The sequence below is a fragment of the Megachile rotundata genome, chromosome 10 (assembly GCF_050947335.1).
Source record: "Megachile rotundata isolate GNS110a chromosome 10, iyMegRotu1, whole genome shotgun sequence".
Lineage (NCBI taxonomy): Eukaryota > Metazoa > Arthropoda > Insecta > Hymenoptera > Megachilidae > Megachile > Megachile rotundata.
Genome location: NC_134992.1, coordinates 5,093,281 through 5,115,793, shown reverse-complemented (window position 1 = coordinate 5,115,793; position 22,513 = coordinate 5,093,281). Strand labels below are relative to the sequence as shown.

Here is a 22,513-nt window from a genome sequence, read left to right as displayed (position 1 = left end):
AGCTAATGCTTTAGTAGAAATTGATATCTGGTGTTTACATATGAAGTGGTGGACGTAGTTGATTTATGGGTTAGGTAGAGATTTGATAGTTCAGGGTTTGATAGTTTTTGAATTTTGAAAGTTTAGTGGTTTGGATATTTTGGAGTTTTAGGATCTTGCATAGGTGGAATTTTCGAAAGGTTTTCAGGACCTTAGTTCGATTTTTGGGAACTTGAGAATGTAAGGGTTTGAGGATTTGGACCCATGGAAATTTGAGAAATAGAAATCTGAGGATCCGAAAATTTGAAATTTAAATTTCTAAAAATTGGAGACGTCAGCATTTGAAAATTTTTAAATTTGATATTTGGAGATTTAAGAATTTGAGAGTTTAAAAGCTTGTGTACTTTATTAATGAAGAACTGTTAGAATTTAGAGAATTCGAGAATTTGGAAATGCCAGAATTTAGAAAGATGGTAATTTGAGAATTTAGAAATCTTGTAGACTTAAAAATTAAAAAATTTTGAAACTATTATATTGAATTTAGAATTATTGATTATAAATAAAAGAGTAAATCCGTGAATTTGCGAATTGTAAAATTTGTGGAAATTAACACATAGCAAATTTTACTATCGATTTAAAATAAGTAACTCTAACCTCAAAGTTAAGAACCTTATTAGTTTTTCCAAACCTTGTAGATATTGTTTTTAAAAAGGTTAAGATGTCTGTAGTTAAACTTTCTGTTTTCCAAGAGTTAGATAGTAGAAAGAGCAGGATTACGATGCTAAATTTAATCCTACATTCTCGTAATATATGCCCAGACATATGGAGTGTTTTCCAAAAGCTGGTCTGCGTCCTTATTCCAACGAAATGAGGGTTAATTGGAAACATTCGGTTTTTAAAACGATGACTTTTTATTTTTACAGTTTAGACCAAGCAGGTGGAGCACAGAATGCTATTCATACTATTTTAGGAAAAATAGGAAAACTCTAGAAAAGTGGGTTTTTAAATGCTATGAGAGAGAAGAGAATTTTTGGGCTTCAATGGACATAGACTTTTAAAACATAACGAGAACAGAAAATGAACTTGATATACATTACAGGTTTATTTAATGTTCATCTTATATTTAATATTAATAATGATATCGTTATTATATAAAAGGAAAAACAAAATTGAAAACTTGTCAATATTTCAAAAAAATAACCTTGAATCATTTAACAATTTCAAAATAATTATTTCATCTATCATTTCATATAATCTTTTCATATTAAATTAATTAGCCAATACTTTCTGCATGTTGATTTGATAATATCAAATAATACAAAAGTACTAGAAGTTAACACTTGTGATACATCAATTTAAAATTTAATGTTTAACAAAATTAACTACATACATTCTTTCATTAGAAGGAAATGTAAATCAACAAATCTGAAGCTTAATATTATTAAAACAAACAGTGAAACCTACAGCTTCAGATTATGAGAATAAATAAATTAAATAATCTAAAGTTTAATATCATCCCTTAACAAATATCCAATTTTCAATCACTTATAAAATAATTATGGACCTTTCCATTTATTGCCATGAAGAACATTAGATTATAAAATCATTTTCAAAACACTCTACATATAAAAGATATGTAAGATATGTATTTTGCACTAATATCTCCACATAAAATATTTATTTTACACTAATGGACAAAACAAAGTTTATTATAACTAGCCACTTTAAAATACCAATTAAATACGCGCTCATTTTCACGAAACCTCTATATTCAAATTAGTACCCAAGTACTTTTTTGCGTTACTTTGATCAGCAAATCACGTCACACTTACGTTTCAAAATCGTTCGTTTGACACGACCTATTACATCCACAGAGAAACACGTTCTTTTTCTGTGCGGAACAAAGTTCTCTCTTCAAAAGCGTAACAATTCTAATTGTACAGGGCGATGTAAATTAGTTGCAAAACAGCGCAACTATTTCGTATCCCGGTACCTGTCTGTCGCCCAACTGAATCCGTACTGGAACGAGAATTCCAAATTAAAAAGTTGAACGTCCAGCGTGGTCATCTGCATCTAAATTTTTCTCCGGCGCAAGTTTGCCGCTGCATGGCGCGGCGTTTTCAAAAGGATTTTACCGTGTCCGGAGGGACAACTCGAAAAAAAGGCTGATAAAATTTTTTACCATGCCGATGTATGCGTGATCAGAATTCGCGAAGTTTCGCGCATCTGGTTCGAGGCAAAAGTTTCGGAGTGCGACACCCGCACATGACATCGCTGTGTCGGAGGGTGTATCGGAGGCCGGTGGCGAGCTTTGGGGGAGGTGTGGGGGTGGTTTCATTGTGACGACAATATCGCCTTGGGCGGCATTGGCGAGGCAGAGATGCAAATTTCGTGGAGGACAACTCTGCTCTCTACGTTTTCATCTCCTGGACCGATTCGGTAATATTACCAAAAATCTTAACTCTTCGATACGATGCGACAATTCATTCCTCAAGACTCAAAGATCCCTTACGTATTTTTATGTCGTAAATTAAATTACAAGTATACAGGAAAGAACATATAACAAATATATGTATAATAAAAGACAACCAAAATATATTGCGCAAGATGCTTCTAACGTTGTATGTTTCTCAAATTGTTAATGTACACAATTTAAAAAATAATTTGATGATGATTGATTTGTTTCAGGGGACAGCATCTTTCACATCGCCACGGCAACGTTCATCGTAAGTACTTAATGCTATAAAAAAGTGAATTTCTTAAGTAAAAGCGCAACCCCTATTTCCGATCATCAGGAATTCTAAAACACATCAGATAGTAGCCTAAACGCGAGAAGGTTAACGGAGAACGGGATAAAGCTTATCTGGAAGGAAGAGCAATCTATTATAGAGGGTCGTCGATTCCTCAGCGTTCTACGCCAATGCGTGCATATGCGAGTGCAGAGAACGGGTTGACGGGGAGGAAGGGGTTGACAATGCAACTGCGACGGGGTGGTCGTCGTCATCGTCGTCGTCGTCGTCGTCGTCGTGCAATGTCAGTGGCGATAGCGGAGACGAAGTAGGAAGAAGGGTGGTTAGACGTGCGGTAGAGGGGTAAGCGGTCGGGGGTAGTAGAAGGCAGGAAGGGTAGAAACCGGTAAACGGAGGTGGAGACGCTCTAAGGTACATAATCATGCTTGCTGATTCCTTCTCTAATAAAAGTCTCACTGTCAGCCCATCCCCGACGGGTCGTGTCTCATCCCTTCCTCCATCCCGCGTCCCCATGCGCGGAGATCTCGCTGTTTCGCCGCGAACTCGCTTCTCTACGCTCGCAAGTCGTCGCACACGTATCACGTAGACAAAAGTGCATGTAGTAACTGGGTCCGCGAGATGCACCCTTGCGTGTAGCCGAGTCCCACGACAGAGATCGGGGTGAGCCGGTTGTGTAAGAAGACAAAAGTAGCTCGGTATGTACGTCGGCGGGTAGGGGCAAACGAGAATTACGCGAGATACGGGTCAGAAATGCTTGCCGTAGCACCATCTGAGGTTGCAATTTTTTTCATCTCCCGATATCCACTCGAAGATTACGCATTCTCGTACATGCATTCGTCTCGTCTCGATTCACTACTCTCTTTGGTATTCGATGCTTTCAGCCGGCTCGTTGATGTATCGATAAGGACCTATGAGCACATACGGTATCGGCTATACTATACAGACAGACGACTCCTTCGAGATGTGCATCAGGAACGATTTGCAAATTAATTTGGCTTTGTCGGTAGACCATCGCCGGTATGCTGATCTTAGTAAACAGCACGCCATACTATGGCCTATCCTCTGTTTATGTAATGTTAATAGGTATCCTGTGCATCCATGGATTTACTTGTGTGCGTTGCTGATGTGAATCTGATTTGCTTCTGAGATGTCAGGAATTAGGGTGCGTGGCCCGCTACTTAAAGCAATAACCCTTCCTAATCGGATTCATTAGTCCCCTAATAGTAATATTGCAACAGTCTAAATATCAGTTCATTTCAAATATCTTTACCAATCTTCCAAATTTTTAAATTTTTGATTCATTAGCTCTCGAATAGTAACATCACTTTTTGATATTTAAATATCAGGTCATTTCAGATGTCTTTGTAATCTTAAATTTTAAAAAGCTTCTAAAAGAGTTAGTTTATTAAGATAATTTATTTGATTTTGAGATAATTTATTATAACTATTTCTTCAAATTGTAGTTTCAGTCTGAAACAATGCGGACAATGTAAACACAAAACACTACATTCTTTGTGAATGCAACAAAGATGTAAATGACACTCAGAACATTATCCTTGTAGTTAATTTTGTAAACATTTTCAAATAAAAATTATTTGACTACTTGTGGAAAAATTGCTATAAAAATTAAATTTACATATTTGTAGAATAATATTTAATAATTGCAAAGATTAATGAAGTTTATTAATAAAGCATGAATAGTTATAATTAATTAAATGCAACACAAATGGAATCTCACGAATTACGAATTACAAATCTCCCACGTCTTTCTCTCACAATTTCTCTCAAAGCAATGAGCTCTTCGCTTCGCTCCGAAAACATTCGATCACACAAAAATGATAATCTTTTAGCAATCTTCATTACATGCAAACTTCAATCATACCATACGCAAGCTTCATTCATACCATGCACCCATACTGATCATACAATTACATAGTACATACACACACACACACACGCACACCACATATTTGATATTTATTTATGTAATGATGTTCATTGAAAAACACAAAAGCATACATTATCACAAATATCTATTCACGATATAATATATAATATATCTATTCATGATAAATCTAAAGCAAATAGAAAAATTTATCAAAATCATTTTATGAGAATTATATGATTTTAAACGAAGCAGTTATATTTTTATCCTGTAGCGTAATTCTCATAACCACGAAAGTGGTCACAAAAACTATAACTTTGAGCCTAAAATTTAAAAAGACGAGTAAATACTAAACGTCTTGGAAATTGAAAACTCGGAGAGTATCTAAGTGCTCACCGTATTGAATGTATCCATTAACCCCGATACAAACCAAACACCGGCTCTCCCGGCCGGAAACGTGATCCAAGCAAGCAGAATAGAGGAACGTATGTAAGCATATCAAAAAATAAAGAAGGTCGGAGCATTGAATGGCGCGGTTATCCTCGGGGTTGTTAAGGCGAGCCAAGGGTAAGGGCACAGTCTCGGTGTCTCAATGTCGATTTTTAAAGGGCCAAGCGTTCGAGGGTCCTTGGCCCAGACAGGTCTCAAGGTGCATGTCTCTGGTGGATTTAAAAGGCCCTCAAGGTGGTTGTGTGTAGGGAAGGAACCAGATGGCTCGACCTACCCCACCTTGCCTCGTCCTTCTTCTTCCACCCACGTGTCTAGGTGCTCGACTCGGTCTCGACATGAAAATGGATTTTCTTTCGCCCCTTCTCGTCCCTCTGCTTTCCCTCTCTTTCACGTTTTATCTGCTACGGTTTCCTTCGCGAACCATTCCCCTCCCTGCACGCGTTAATAACGTATCTTGATGCGGCCGAGAGAAACTCCATCGTTCGACATATGTTCGAAAGTCATTGTGCATCGCACGGGAAAAAGACGATACAGTTGTGCTGGATAGCCGATCGGGAAACGCTTCTGAAGCGTTTTTAAGCTCCCGTTAGAGAGGCGCATCTCGAAATTGGGGCCGGATATCGTGGAGAGGGCCGGCCAATCTGTCACAATGAACCGAAGAATTGGGAGGCTCGCGAGGGTGGATGAAGAAAAGATAGGGAGGAACACTGTTGAATCCGTTCCGTTTCGTTTCGTTCGTTTTCTGGCGGAGCCACTTTGTTCGACGATCCGTTGCATCCACGTGATTCCGTGATAAATTGTGAGAGGCACGCGCGATACTCGAGTCGAAGGCGTAACGGAATTTAACGTCGAGAGGCGAGAAACGGTGCTCGAACGAGTTTTATGGGCAGATGTTCTTGTAGGCGGACTTAGATGATTAGAAGAATGTTCAAGAATTGATTGTGTCGGTACACATCAAATGTTAAGAATTTAAATTAAAAAAGCTGTTTAAAGTACATAATACCACATCAGATATTAGGCAGATTAAAAAATTAATTTTGGATAGTAACTATTGTACGATTTTTGTAAAATATTAAAATCTCTTAATATTATATTGTAATCTATATAAAAGTTGACAAAATACGTCGGAAATAGAAAGTACCACATTAATAAAGTTAGATTAAAAAATTGAATAATACTCAAATAATTTTGCATATTCTAACTTAAAATTATTGTATCTCATTAATATTATTTTACAAAACGAATTTTACCTATAGGCAGTTATTAAAATTAATACAATTAATTAAACTAAATAATATTTATCTTTAAACATAGTTATTCGAACTATTAACTCTCTTTTTATAAACTCATCCCAAGTTCGATAAAAGAAATTTCTACTTCATCAAAAACAAATAAGTAAAATTGAAGTACTCATCGGAAATCTTTAACACAAATAGAAAACGAGAATCGGCTTTGGCAAATATTCCGGATGAAATGAAAGATCCCAATTTCGGAGCACAATGCGGGCACAAATTGGCAAACTTTCCAGGTGTAACGTTAGAGAAAGACACATTCGGCACGCGTTCAGGGCTGTAAAGTAAAGGTACACCGATCAGACAAGGTTTTACGGTCACGACATTATGTTTACCACACGAAACGCCTCCGCAACGCCTCGCCGGAAGGCCGGATGTCTCGTGCTGGGAATTAACGGGACAGATTTACAAGCGACGACAAATCGTCCCTATAGTTCTTCTCTTTCACCCAACACGTGAAAACGACCGTCCTTCTCGTTACCGACCACTTCGGAACAGTTTAAGAGGGCTCGGCCACTTTGCAGCGATAGCCGGACAATGAGAATCTCGCTTTGGACCCGTTTTCGCACCTTTGTACATCTTTATAGTAACCGCTATAATTAGCCAGGATCCTTTCTCGAGTCATAGAAACGGTGGGGCTCGTGAACAGGAAGTATTCCTTAATATCCCTAGTTCCTTTGTAGCTCGTTAATGGAGCAAGCGGCTAACCATCCGATTGAATCGAAAAGCACAATGATGCCCTTAACAACCAGCAAATCTTTGTCGCTTGAAGGAAAGATCATCCTTCTTCAGATTTTCGCCAATTATTTGCAAGCAAAAGGAAACAGAAAGAGAAACTTTTCTTCAATTACACAATACTGGTCTGAGCATTGAACGGTGTTATTCGTAAAATATAATACAGTTTCATAAGTACACCTTGGTGTCAATCGTATTTCAGAAGTAAAATTCGTTGTTATTTCTACTTGGTTCATTTTACATTCGTAAGATTCTCTTCTGAAAGTCAAAAATCTTGAACACCTTTCAGAAAAAGAAAAAGATCCAGTAAAAGATTGTGAAACTTCTTTTTATATTATATACATTACGTAGTATTAAGAGAATACATATTGATCAAGGTTTTTAGGTGAAAACTCGGATTAATAAAAAAAAAAGATTCATTCATGCAACGCATTGTATGTGCGTTGCAAGGGGACGCATCCCGATACCTCGACAAATCGATCGAAAGTTCGTCACCTTAATAATCTCTTTCTGTTTTCTTGCTGCCCTGTCCCCCCTTGCACACGTGAGGGAGCAGCCGGGCGTCTGGCCAGACGGAATTTCAATGGGGCACGGCGTGGCACCCCACGGCAGTTCCGTCCTCTAATGTGGAAGTAGCTCGTGCTACCTGAGCAGCTGCACGTGTGTGCGAGGAAAAGGGGACTCCCTTGACAGAAGTTTTATTTTATTTTGCCTTACCTTATGGGCCACCGAAGAAGGGGGAACGTTAACCAGAGGGCGAAAGAAAGAGGGACCAGCGCGGTTTAGACGAAGAAAGGAAGGAGGCCCCATGGGTAGACGCCGCCAGGTACCCTGTGGGCCCAACGTCATGCTCGAGAGGGGGACCATCTGCCCCCTAACGAGTGTGTGACGTCAGGTGTGACGACGTGTGCTACCAGCAAGAAGTGTCTTCTGCTCGGGACCCCTTCTCTGTATGTGCCTATCCCTTCTCTCGCTTTATGTAGAGGTTCTCGATTTTTGTTTCATCGAATGGCGGCTCGCCACTCTGCGTCGTTTCAACGGCGTCCATTTGCCGCGATTGTGCCGGCCGCAAAAATTGTCTCTTTCAATTTGGCCGGTGTCGGTGTACCTATAAAATATGAAGTTCGGGGCTTCACAGGTTAATTGTATTGGCGTCTGAAGGGTCGCCTTTTCAATTCGCGAAATTAATTTCGCGGACTGCGCGCGAGACCGTGTCGCCCTATTGATTGGAAAGTTTACGCTCGCCGCGGATGCCTATCGATCTCCACTTCATGAAAACTTTCTGTCACGAGTCTCAAAGCGGCCCGGAAACGGCAAAGCGATTTTTCACGCTACGGATATTCTTTCCTATAATTAATTATTCCCGATTCGGAGCGCGCAATTTTTCAACGGACGGTATTGAACGTGACCGGCGCTTTTTGAAGTCGCCAACGGGGTAAACGGAAATATAAAGTCGCGAACTTTTCGAGGGCCAACAATGCTCCGAGTCACGTGCACCTTGTGCCCGTTTAACGCTTCAGTACGCCAGGGAACTTTGACCAAGTAGAAAAATGGTAGGGGTAATTACCGGCTACGAATTTCCGGAAGTATACCTAAATATCCTGGCCACTTTCACCGCTTGCTTTCTTCCTTCTCCGTTTCGAAAACGTTTATAAAAACCGACGTTAAAACTACTTCAATTTCTTCAAATTTCAGAGACTTAGTCTGAGTGTACAAAGAAATGTGAAGCTGATGCTTGAAATTTTTTCTCGTAACAATATTGGAAAATTCGTTAGTGTAAATTCACGGAAAAAATAATGCAAAATATTTTAATTAAAATTACTTGAAGGGATATAATCAATCTGTAGTTTAACTGGGTTAATTTCATAAATATTTTAATATTTCATTTCTATTTCAAATCAGTTTCTAAAAAAATAATAAGTGTAACAATCATTTCGTTGCAATTATTTGAGTTTGTTCTTCGAATGTTGGGGAAATGCATTGTTCGTATAAAATACTGATTTACATAAACGCAAGCGATTGGATATGTGGTATTGAAGCGATTACGGCGTTGTGCGACTCACTTTTATCGCAGTAGGCGTATTTCGTATCTTTAACAAGACCGTTAAATTGTTCTTTATCACACGGCTCGGCATTATCATGCTGGGCGGCTTCTGGAGATATATGCACGCACACTTACTTTTTTTCAGCACGCCCAGAAAGCCTGCGCGTGATTTCTACTGTTTACAAAGAACACTCATATTCGAAGAGACGAGGCAGACTTTCCCGCGCGTTGACATCCATTTCAAAGTCGCCGTTCAATCAGCAACAAAAGACTTGGATAAAACGCGCTTCCAACCATGGAAATTCATCGAAATAGAATATTTACCGTCTGACAAAACAACTGTGCGCGTTAAAGTACCTTTTCCTTTCCATTTTTTTTAATATCTTTCAGACGATTATTAGATATGAAACTGTTCATTTCAAGTAATTTTGCATTTCTACGAAATGTCAATATTCTAACGATTTTTGAAATTCATGATGTTCGATAATAATCATCTGCTTATGTGCTATAATTTTCGATGGAAAATGTTTTACTTTTATGCATTCTATGGATCAAATAAAATTTTTCAGATGAATGATAGTTGTAATATTACGTTGACCTTAAAAATTATATAAATTGAAAACTTCGAAACATATTGAAAAATAATGAATTTATTTCTTGTTAATTTTTAGTTATATTCAGGACACTTTATTTGAATTCTTGATTTATAAAAATTTTAGAGTATTCCACGTTATATCATATTTCCATCATGTTACTTCAGCCGATTCCTTTCTTTTCCAATACCAAAACTCGATCCAAGGGTCAATGACTTCTCCCTTATCCAGGCTGCCAGAGATTACATACAGCAGACATATTGAACTCCGCCAAAACAGAATCTAGATAAAATCAAATATTTGCAACTATATAGTTATACAGGTAAATGTATAAATCAACTTGAAACGCAACTAGTAAATAAACAAGAAATTGCCATAGGACAGTAAAATATTGTTACATATTCAAAAATATTTCATACGAAAATGTAATACAAACTATGCACTAAAAATTAAATATTAAAAACTAGCTAACATTCATTTTATAATATTTCACTTTAAATTATCAATATAATAATAATAATAATAATACTGAAAATTCTTAAAGATAGTCATAAAAAGTTTAACTGAAATTTACTCATTCTCCTCTGTCATATAAAAAAGAAATCTGTGAATATCATTGGAACTGAAAATTCCTTTTATAAGAGAAATTCCACTATTAATTATAAAAATAATCTTAACTTTAAAATATGAAACACGAATAATTTAACAGTATAATTTTATTATAAACAAATTAAAGTTGCAAGTATACCCTACAAACCCTAAAGATAAATTCTGAAATTTTCTGAGCGTATGCAAAAATCGTGTTGTGGAAGGTTTGGTCGTAAGTAGATCACGGTGTTATCATTCGGAGAGAATACTTGAAGATATCATAAGCGAGTCGTGATCTGAAATCGGACCATCCCCGGTCGTGGTGGTTCGCTCGGTGAAAAGCCCCGCGGGCGTTCGGAATACGAAAGGATCGGGCGCGTGCAAAAGCTAGCTGCGCTATGCGTGCAATATATCAAAGAGTCAAGAGTAGTCGGGGCCCTCCTTCAATCGGTGTTCTCGCTCGCATTCTTCGAGGCGGGCGTCGAGAATCGTGCATATGCATCGATCGATCGGTTCGGTCGCGTGTTACGCGCCTTGCACGAACGGGCTCCAAGTATAAGTACGTAATACGCAGGAACGAAGGGGCATGCGTCATGGAACATCTGCCGCGGGCGCGTGGCCCCCGTTCGTGCCCCAAAGAGCACCGACTGAAGAGAAGGGTCCTTTGAGACAAAGAAAAAGTATGACGTACAGGCAGCTGCCGCTCACGGTGACGTAGGGCCCCCCTTATGTCTCGCAGGAGACCCACACGATCACCTAAGGTGAGAGTCCTCGCCAAATCGAAGATTTATCATTCGTGTTCGCGTGTGCGATATCCCATAACCGCGGTGCTAATTGACGTCCCGTTTATGGAGACGCTTGACTTTACCGTGACCAAGGATTAGTATGATCGATCGAGTGTCTATTCTCGAGACATCGGAGATTGGGGTGAGCTTACAATCCCACTGATATACCACGATGAAACTTTGCACAGTTGTTCATTTCACCTATCTACGAATATAATCGTAATTCATTTCTGAGATGGGGGCAGATTTTGTAACAAATATTATTCTTTTGACAAATCCTTGATATAGATTTGTGAGTCCAACAGTGTAACTTCTAGCTAACGGAGTAACAACTAACTTTTAGCTAACTTAACTAGTTATGTAGTTCACGGTTTATAAGCAGTTACATATACGGGTTGACTAGGTCAAATTTCTTCTTTAAATTATTTAATTAAAAAATTTTTAATTTATCAAATTTCTAAATTTCTATGTTCCCAAATTTTTAGATTTGTAAATTTGTAAATTTGTATACTAATAACTGTTCAATTTCATGACTTTAAACTTTTTCTAAATTGAAAAACTTGTAAACTTGACAATTTATGTCTAAATTTTTTAATCTCTAAAGTTCCAAACTTCCCAATTTCCAAATTTCAAAATTAACTCATTACTAAATTACTAAATTACACTTATAAATGTCTGAAATAAAAATTTTTTAATCTCAGGAATGAAAAGAACGATTCAGTTTTCAAATTTAGTGCAAGTTTCATACATCACATATATGAATTTAATATTTTATAAATAGATACATGCAATCAGTACACTGCGAATCTTTATGAATTTATAATATATCGTCCTCTGTAAAATACATATAAATAGTGTAACGTACAAGCTGCAGATCTATGTATATTACGTGATTTATGTATAGTTGTAAATGTCCGTATATTATAAATGTATAAACGTTCAATAACCATAGTCATTGATTTTCGGGATCACAGTTTGTTTCTTTAGGGATGGACTTCAATTAATGATCTCAAAATCACAAATATTCTTAATATTTGTGATTGACTAATTCATTAAAAGTTTCAAATACATCAAACATAAAATAAATAAATGAATACAAGATATGTTCTGTTAAATCTTGTATAGAATTATAGAATAATTTTCATTGGATGTATAAGATAATTCTGTAAGACAATCTATAAATTTATATAAAAATTTTCTAATTAGGTTTACAACATAATTTGCAACATTTACATTTCTCTTATAAAATTATTTATTAAACCTCAACAAATAACAATTTCCGATAAAAATAATCACTGCAATAGACTTCGGTAGTTTTTAAATCAAAATATACAAAACGATTGCAGATTCAATTACTAACCCAATAGCGTAAAATATAAATTGAGAAATATACGAGAAAAATATTTGATCAATTCAGATTCTGAAACACTAATATTTTTTGCACGCTTCAGTTATTGCCAGCGGTAAAGTGCCTGTTATGACTTTTGTGTGTTTGTCAAATGATCGTTTTCAAATTTATGATCGAGGTCGATTGGGTCCTGGGGGATTCTTTTCTAAAATTCAATGGTTATTGCTAATTGAATTAACTTACATCCACTATATTCCATTTTACATATTGATAACTTCCTGTAAAAAAAAATATTGCTCACTTTTAATATTTCAAAGAAATGTTCAAAAATTCAATGATATATTATATTAAATAAATAATTATTGCATTATTTGTCTTATACATATAATACAATCTTAAAATTGAAATCAGTATGTTAAAATTTTCAAAAAACGCTTGTACAATCAAAATAATAAATTTCGGCAACGAAAACATTATTTTTAACATATCCATGTATTAATTATGTGTAAATAACTTTTACATAACATAAAATTATCTCCTACACAAATTTCGCAAAAAAATCAAGACTATTTGTACACAAAGTCATCGCTATACTATTTCCGAGAGAAAAAGTTTTAATATTGATTCCGCAAATTTTATTTCTCTGCAACTCTAGTTAAAAAATCCCCATCGAGTGCCCGACTGCATTTCTCTGTAATTTCAAAGACTCCCTCGAACGAAGGTTTGCAAATGGCGTGCATTTAAGCCCCGGTCGGTTCATCGAAGCGTTTTCAAACATCAAGTGTTTAAACTTGAACCCGATAGCTAGCAAAAATATCGGGCCAGTTGAATTTTCTGTGAGCTACGGTCTCCTTTTTTCGTCGCGTCCCCTCGTGCCGATAGAAACGAAGCAAAGTCCGAGAGTCCATCCTCAAAGCTGCAAGCCGCTCTCTGAGTGCATGCCTTTCTTCTCGGGAGACAGAAACTAAAGAGGAAAGGAAGACAAAGACAGAGGCACGCGGTAAAGCGTACTAATCTCCCAAGTAGACACGCTAATGAAAGCTCGGATGCCACTGTCTTTCCCAGTTTTTTTCCAATGGCTGCTCGTGCTATACGCACCTTTTGTCTTCTGTTCCTCGTGATTGAAATTACAACGAGAAAAACGAGACGTCTTTTGCCGTGACAAGAATCCGACGTTTATCCGATAGATCGGCCAGAAAATTGCGAAGAACGAACGGCGTTGTTCCCGGTGCGCGATAACGAGAATTTCTTATTTATTTGCCAATGTTCGCGGTTTGATCTTGAGGTATTAGGCTACATTTGAATAAGTCACGTCCAGCCTTAAATTCACGTGCTGGCCAAAGAATAGCATTCGGGGATCCCTATTATTACCTGATGGTTCTTCCGCGTCCCTGACTAAGGGTGCTCCACGTACCTCTAACCACTCCCAATATTCTCGCATCTGTCGGGGCACGCGAATCGCCCTTGCACTTGAAAGACCTGGAGAGGAAAAAAATAACACATCCACCGGCGTACTTCCCCTTCTAAAAGGATCAATTAAAGCGTTCCTGTGAAATTGCGGGAAACTAATTCGTACATACATGCGTACAGGATATGAAAGGAATACAAAGTTTATCCCCCGAAAACCAACGATACCGCCCTTATAACATTTCATTATTAATCGCTTTTCGATTCGCATATAAACTGGTCTCTGTAGGATATAGAGAACTTTTTCGCCGAGTATTGACTTTTATTAGGTTGCATATTGAACGGATTTCAGGATGTGGAAAATCTGACGAGGTTTGATGACTTAAAAGTGTCGCAAAATAGTACTTTGGGCATATCAGTTTAAAGTTTAAGGTTTCATAGAAATGTGAGTTTAAACGTTTTGTCAATATCCCTGATAAAAAATGCATGGTTACTCGCCGAAATAGACAATGGATACATCGATGTATAACTTATTTACTGAGATTTTATACTTTTTTTCTGTGACATAGATTCTGAAAAAAAAAATGTATAAATTGGAAATTCTCGACAACAGAATAAATAAAAAAGTCTGTTAACATTTGCAGTATTGGTATTATCTAATAATAATTGTAAATTCATTCATCTATTAGTGTTCTAATCGGCCATTTTGTATTAACGATATTATTAAAACACGTTCGCAATAATTTTTATGACATTTTAAACAAATACTCCATAGATGCTTTGTGATATCTTTATGTCTTCATATCATATCAGATTTTCTGTTTTGAACATAATTGAACATGTCACTATTTAATGAATATTATTTAAAGATTGATAAATGCTATCAAATCACCAACATGCATTCATGTTTTAAATCTACAATTGTAATTTTGTTGAAGATTTAATTTTCTGTTTGAGAAAGTTAAATACACAGGCTACCTTTTATTTAAGATTCAAAAGAGTACGAGTTAAAATAAATAGATTTAACTAAAAAAAATAATTAATTTTTTAAAAAGGAAAACAGATATTTAAATATCTGCATAAACATACTACAATTGGTATTTACTCCTATTTCCTACATTTTTGAACCGGTAATATCTTGTCAATAAAACGTGAACGTTTGATTAATGATAAACATTTAATTTTTTGAAAATTGATTTATTTGTATTACTTTACATGTTTCATTATAAACGAAATATTCGTATTACCAATAGGAATTATATCAACAAACATTTATTATTACCTTAAGAATATAGTAGATCATTAGAATCATAATTAAAACATGCTTTCGTTTTATAATTTATTAAATCATTCAATGAAATAAAATCGTAAAATTTTCTTTTATATACGAATCAAAGTTTCACTTCAAAATATTTAAATATGTAAATTGATCAAACTTTGTAAGCGCTTCATCCCCAGCCCGTTAATAAAGATTGGATAATTAAAAAATGTTATTGTCAAATTAAACATATTGTTTAGTAATTAATCAATATCAATTTTCTGAACAAACCACGAATAAAGTTGAGAAAGTAATATGACTTTTAAATCATATTTCACTACATCAATATTCGATAAAAAACAAGTTCTTTCGTGTGACTGTTTAAAATTGCGTGTATTTATTTTATCTGGTAAATTTATATTTTTTATTTTGCTTTACTTTCTTCGATATTTCTCAAATAGTCGAGTTAGCAAACATTTAATGATATCTAACAGAACAGCAAAAATAAATAGTACACATATCTTGTATTACTAACAGTTTTATAACATAATATAGGTATATTTCATACAGTAAAATAATTGAATAAAATACATGTACAATCATGTAATAAAATTTATATAATAATATCATTTCATAAAATATATAAATAATATGATTTAAAAGAGTACATGTATACAACAATATCATAAAGTACATGCAAGGCAAATTTAAGGGTAATTTCTGCCATTAAAAGAAATTTAAGGGTAGAACGTGATCGATAATAATAAATTCAGGCAATAAAATGAGATGAGGACCAGTTTCAAGCGTAAATCATTAATCATCATCCGCAATCGCGCCAATTTCGCGGAGCTTTTTCGCTGAAGCCGTATTACGCTCGCGATTTCCACGAGCCAAAAGAGTTGCACAAGGGTAGCGAAAGGGGTTACTCTGCAAGACACAATTCCGGGAGATGCAGGGAGAGAAACAGAGAAGCCGAGAGCACAATGACCGCGGCGAATCACGAGTGAATTTGAGAGCGAAATCGCAGGATATTGTTTGCGAGACAGATGCATCATATACGAGGAGAATGTGAGCCGTTGCGATGAAAAGGATTCGCAAAAGGGCCCAGTCGAGCAAAGCCGCGATTCCTTTTGCATTCTTCCGTCCGGGAAGAACCCTTTCATTTGCATCTGTCTCCAAAATGCAAAAAGGCCTTTCCCAAAATACAGATGTTCCCGGGTTAAACCGCGGTGGCCACAGCGGCCCCTCGAGTGGAACGAAAAATAGGATATTGTGCGTTTTCCCGGCCTCCTTCAAGACATTCGTTTTCCACCTTTACAACTTTCCTTCGATCCGGAATCTTACACGGGTCCAGGTGTACCGGCACATCACCTGGTTTCCCCCTTTTCGGAAACGACGGAAAATCGCGTATATCGAGCAATTTTTCGGGAGCAGGTTTCAACGAACGCGAACGACCGTAGACTCGAAATTTCACTCGGCTATTTTGTCACTCGAAGGGAAAAAATCCTACAAATCGAGATTCACGAGCAAACATTCTTCTATTTTTTTTTCTTTCTTTCGCTGTTCCTAGTTGCGCGCCGTACACGACCGTTTTCATGAAAAAACTGTTTGCTCTTCTGGAACTCGGTTGCTCGGCGAACTCAAGAATTCGTGCTTTTCAACCTAAACATTAGCGATCTGTACCGCAACATCGATAAAGAAACTTTAAAAAAATATAATAAAATAGCTATTCTTAATTTCTCTTCTGTGAATTTGCCATTCAAGACTAGATCAAAACATACGGATGGTTTACTGAATGGATATTGTCCATTTCTTGTAAAATTTTAACTGTCATTTATATAGTAAATTTATGTACTGAATTTGCACTAAATATTTAAATTCATTTACTCTGGTTGCATATGTAATTTTACAGATTCTAACTTATAATGTTCATTAAACATTTTAAATCGACTGTAATACATACATAAGATAAATTACACACATGAAATTATTTTTTTATGTTATGAGAAAAACAGTATTCGTTTAATTTCACTCTTGATGTTTTCATGTAAAAAAAAAAACGTAAAAAAACATTTTTCACAGAAGTAACATTATCGATAAATTAACAAAAAAGAAAAAATCTAAAATACAAAATCATTTTTTTATATACATCTCCATTTTCGAAATTGTATTAAAATATTTGAAGAACCGTTATCTTCTAATTTTCGTTAATTTAATAATTGGTAGGTATAATTAGTACCTTTATGAATTAATAAATATAATTATTAATAACGTATTATCCTTAACAAAATAAGGAATACTGATTAATGGTAAGGGTTAATTATTAACATAACAAAAGATTGTTGAAGTTAACTTTGTTGTCATAAACGGAGTTTTTCATAAATATTAAAAGAAGTGATTAATTCTAATTTTCTCGGGAACAAAAGTAGACATGGAAATATTCTATTTTGCATCTTCGATTTATCTTTGCGGAATATTTGCACGTAGAATCGCTTTGTTATACCATCAGTTACATCCTGTATTGAGAAAGAAAACGAAACGAAATCAGTTAATTAGTTATCGTCGTGAAAGCAGTATCATGATCTATGCAATCGGTACAACTTTTCCCCGTATAATTAAGATTGTTAGAGCACGCAACCGTGCGAGAGTTGCGTATTATCGGTGTCGCGTTTATCATCGTTAAAATATTCTGCATCGACTGTCGATTCGCGTTAAACGTTGTTTACTGCCGTGTGCAACCGTGATCAACGTTCAACCGTGGAAAGCGATTAGCAGAAGAAGCAGCTGCAAAAAAGAAGCAAAAAAAAGAAATAAAAATGGAAGAAGCAAAGGGTTGGTTGTAGGGGTAGGGCAAGGGATTACGGTACGAGAACGAGAAAGAAAGTGGAAAAAGAACGGAAACGGATCGGCGGTAATAATGCCTTCCTGACATTTCGATTATCGAGATCAAAAAAGATTTTCAGCCGGTAGTTCATCGGTATATATACGCGTGCGCGTATTAGCTGACAGCTCTGAAATTGCGAAAAACGAAGAAAACACGATCGCAGACGCGCTCGCGCGCTCCGCTCTATCGGTCAGACACGTATATATACGCAGTGGTCCAGAAAAAGAGAGTACGCGTTAGATCGAGTTTGCTGATTCTCTGTCGTAGGTAAATTCCTCGCCTTTTTTCCACCCTTGCCCTTTCCACTCCTCTCCTCCTGGCCAGATTCCATCCTACAGCGACCGTGGGTCCGTGAATGCGAGGACGAGGGGAGGCGGGTGGTGTGCGCACTTTTTGCGCGGAGATTTTTCGCAACGCCCTTCGGCTCGTCCTCCACCTCCACCTGTGCCGTTCCAGTCCCCTTCTCCACCCTAGCTAGCCTAGCCGCGTTTTTTATTTTATCCCGCGCGTCGCCGCTCGGACCGTCGAGCGATCAATGAATTGAAGCGTCCGTCCTTTTTTTTCTTTTTTCTTCTCTTCTCTTTTTTTTTGGTCAGCTTCTGCCTTCCCTCGTTCGACGCACTGCCGCCTGCATCTCCGTCTCCTTTGCGCCTCGTACCGTCTCGCTTCGAATCAACGTTCTCTCCCTCTATCCCTGCCGTTTTTCATTCCTCTTTCTCTACCCCGATTCTCCTGCACCCTCTGCATCTCCACACTTTCTATCCGGCACTCTTTCTCGTTTGGCCCCTCTCTCGTTCACTCCTCGACCTCTCTACCCAACTGCCACTGGCAGTGTTCGTTCGTTCGTTCGGGCCTCTCTCTATCTGCATATCTCATTCTGCGTTCCCATACCCTCCAGTTGCTCCTCACCGTTATCGTCCTTCTCCACCTCCACTTCTGGTCCAGCTCTGGTCCTTCTCGTTCCTCATCCGACTCACCCTTCTGCGCTCGAGAGAAACGGATTGGAAGCTGTCCCGCTCTCTTTCCCCGTCTTCTTCCAACGGCCTATCTGACCCCACCGTTTCGTCTCTTTTTAACGTTCGCCGGACACGCGGCGTCCCTCTTCGTTTTCCCTCTCCACACGCACTCACACACGTCCGGCTGGTCACCGGGGTGCATGTGCATGCCCACATGCACTTGCACGCGCGCAGCTCCCGTATTCCGTGATCTTGCATCGCCAGATAAATCTCACTGACGTTCGCGTGCGAGCGACAGAGAGGAAGGGTGGGTCAGAGAGGGAAAAGTGGAAAAAGGGAAGAGGAAGAGAGACAGGAAGAGGAAGCCTGGTGCATGCGCCGTGAAGAGAACGTTACCTTTTCCATGTATGGTATCCACGATGTCTATCCGCTCTTTCTCCCTTCGACTCTTCCTTCTCGCTTGCTCGCGCCATTTTTTTTCGCGTTGCACTTCTATTTCGACAAAGACCCCGGGGGCTAATGCGAATTTCCACGTAAAGTGACGGACGCGCCTTCGAGTAATATCGCGGGCCAACGCGAGACGCGTGACCGTAAACAATAGGGGCCGGAGGAAATGGACGTGACCGATGCGTTTCTGGCGAGTTGGGATTTCGGGAAAAATTATTGGAGCCGCCTCGGCTTGAAAGGCAATCGATGTCGGTCCTTCCCCAACGAGCGTTCCTAGTGATTTGCCAAACTTCTGTTGGAAACGATTTTTTAAGCCTGTTTGATTCGAGAGCCGAAAATTGCCGCGCAGTCGATTAAAAGAACGCAACCAACATTGGATCATCGATATATTTTCAGGCGGTTGAATTTAAAAACGTGTAAAAGGAATAAATACGCATCAAGAATAAATGTATTTTTCCAGATTAGTTTCTATAGAATTGATAACGGGGAATGGCTTTTGAAAAATATCGAATACAATAATCTCTCGTGTTTGATAGATTATCAACGTAAATGCTATCGTGGCGACAGGCTCGTTATAAAAAAAAAAAAAAAATAGTAAAAATAACGTTTTGCAATTAGCCGTGCCGGCTTGCGTAGAAATATCCCCGGAAAGATACACAAATTTCGAAAAATTATTACCGACCTGCTCGTATCGGTATTTCAATATTTTCAGAGATTCACTTATCTCCCTGCAGCATTCCCGCTCTGTTATTCTTCAGAATTTTGTTTTACGTACTTCCATATCGTATATCGTGCCGGCACAGCCGCACCGGGGACCCGTAAAAAGCGTTTCCCTAGAAACCGTCGCAACATCAAATGCAAAATTTATAACGCATTACGTTCCCGCGAATATCGCGGCCAGTTATCATCCGGCAAAAAAAAAGGACAGGAAGAACGCATCAATAAAAAAAATGATAATTGTATCTTTTTCCCCTCGTACAACAATTCATCTCTCTTTCTCTGTTCCTATCTCTCTAAAAAGACGTAAGTTTATTCATTATCCTGGACGTACAGCACTGAACAGTAGCCGACTGGACAATTGGACTGCCAACCCCATGGAGGATAGCCTGGGAGCCCCGGCGGCAAATAAAATCGTATTTCATCCCCTTGCCTGCGAAAATTTTGTCTCTCTTTCTTGCTTCCGTCGCTCCCTCTCGTTCCCTCTCTTTTCGCGGCGCAAGCTCGTACATCAAAGCTCGCATGCGTCCATCTTCCTCCTCGAATGTTGCTGCTGTTGCTGCTACTGCTACTGCTGCTGTTCTTCCTCCCACGTTCCTCGTTTCCCTGTCGAGCCGTCAGCTCGAATCCCCACCGTTCACCCCCGTGAACCACCACATTGCCCAACTATCCCCTTTTGCCGCCCTTCCAACCGCCACCCACTCAACCCCATCCTGTGTACAACTCATAAACTTTTGTACGTAGCTTTAGTAGCTGTAAGTTAACTTCCGGTTCTCGCGACACGCTCCTATGTCCTGACCGGTCGTACCGATCGAAAAGTAGTCCCGTTTTCAACACCCGCCACGCCGTCCGATCGTGTTGATCGTAAACATATTTGCTTTGTTTATTTCGTCGGGTTGATAGCGGCCGTTGTACACCCAATATTATCTCGCCGAAACGTTTACCCGCCAGACCGCTGTTTCTGTTTTACTTCATTTTTACTTTTGCTTCTACGGTTGCGTATTTGCACAATCGATGACTGGAATTTAATGGTATGAGGATCATTTTGTGAATCTAAATGTTCTTTTTAGAAGATGGTGCTTTCTTCTTCTGGTGTCGCACTTGTTACAGCTATGATCATGGTTGCTTTATAACTGATAATGGAGAAGATCCAAGTCGATAAAACTAGAGGAAAGTTACTCTTCGTTACGTATCGTATAAAATGCCTCCTTAATTTTCAACAATAATTAAGATCATTTCTTTCAGAAGTTAATTCTATCATTTTGAAATACTGCGTTTCGTAATTTACCTCCGGCACTGCAAAAACGACAAAATTATCGTAATTTGAAAAAAAATATCGACTTTCTAAAAAAATTCTGCGATTGCATTAAGCAATTAAACTTGTTGGGTTTCATTATTTTTGAAGCTCCATCAGTATTTGAAGATATGCTTGATGGGTTTGCAAACATGTACCAGTGCAAAAATGTCCGAATGAGCTTTGAAATGTTCTAGCGAGAATTGAACCAATTTTGCAAGGTGACAGAAGGATACGGAGGTTAAGAAAAGGTGAAAATTCAAATTGAAAGAATAGAGATTTGATCAAAAGTTAGCTGAAACGCAGCATTGAACGATTTATTCCAACCCTTCCGTGGTTCAGGCTGGTTTCAGGATGCAGAATGCAAGCCCGGTGGTAAGCTAGCTGACCACCAGTGGTTTTCATCGAGTATAACTCGATTAGCCCTATATATTCTCTCTCTTTTTCGATATAACTCAACGCCAATGCAATTTTCAGTAATTGCAACAGCAAAGGAACGAAGGGAGGCGGGATCCCATCAAACTCGCGAAATCCGATCCTTACGAGGACGAGGAAATTGTAAATCCAGTTTGTGTTTCGATGCTGAACGCAAGTCTATCGCAAGGTACAAAACGATTCAAATTTATCGGTAATTAAAGAATCGCGGGAATGAAAAGAAATTGAAAAACTCGAGCTACATGTACCATCTATAAATCACTGGACACCTGACGTAGATAAATGGCATCTTATTCGTCATTTTGTTCTAAATGTCTTTATTTTGTATCTCCATTGTCTGCATTTGTCTTTTTAGATTTGATGGATCTTTTTGAATAATTTTTTTCGACCATCATTTTAGCTAGTGAATTTACTCAGAAATGTTATGACACATATTTACAAATCGTATCGTGTTTAGATACTTGTCACATTTAAAAATTGTACTTAGATAGGTATTTGTTATATTAAGAAATCATGTCCAATCAATATATTTAAAAATTGTTCCATATTTACTGTACTTGAATTCATTATTTTTCTTGAATGCAAATCTTAAGTTCGAATTTTTAATTGAATATTTTTGTTATAATAATCTGCAATATCGTTAAAGGATTTCAATTAGATACAAGA

At 37.7% G+C, this 22,513-nt stretch overlaps 1 long non-coding RNA gene across 1 annotated transcript in view; it reads left to right on the top strand.

The window, feature by feature from the left end:
* The window catches only part of LOC105664278 (uncharacterized), a 144,746-nt gene that overhangs the window by 54,884 nt on the left and 67,349 nt on the right, over positions 1-22,513 (top strand). Inside the window, exon 4 of the long non-coding RNA XR_013039704.1 lies at positions 2,668-2,705. This is a non-coding gene — a long non-coding RNA (uncharacterized LOC105664278). The remainder of the gene's footprint in view (positions 1-2,667; positions 2,706-22,513) is intronic.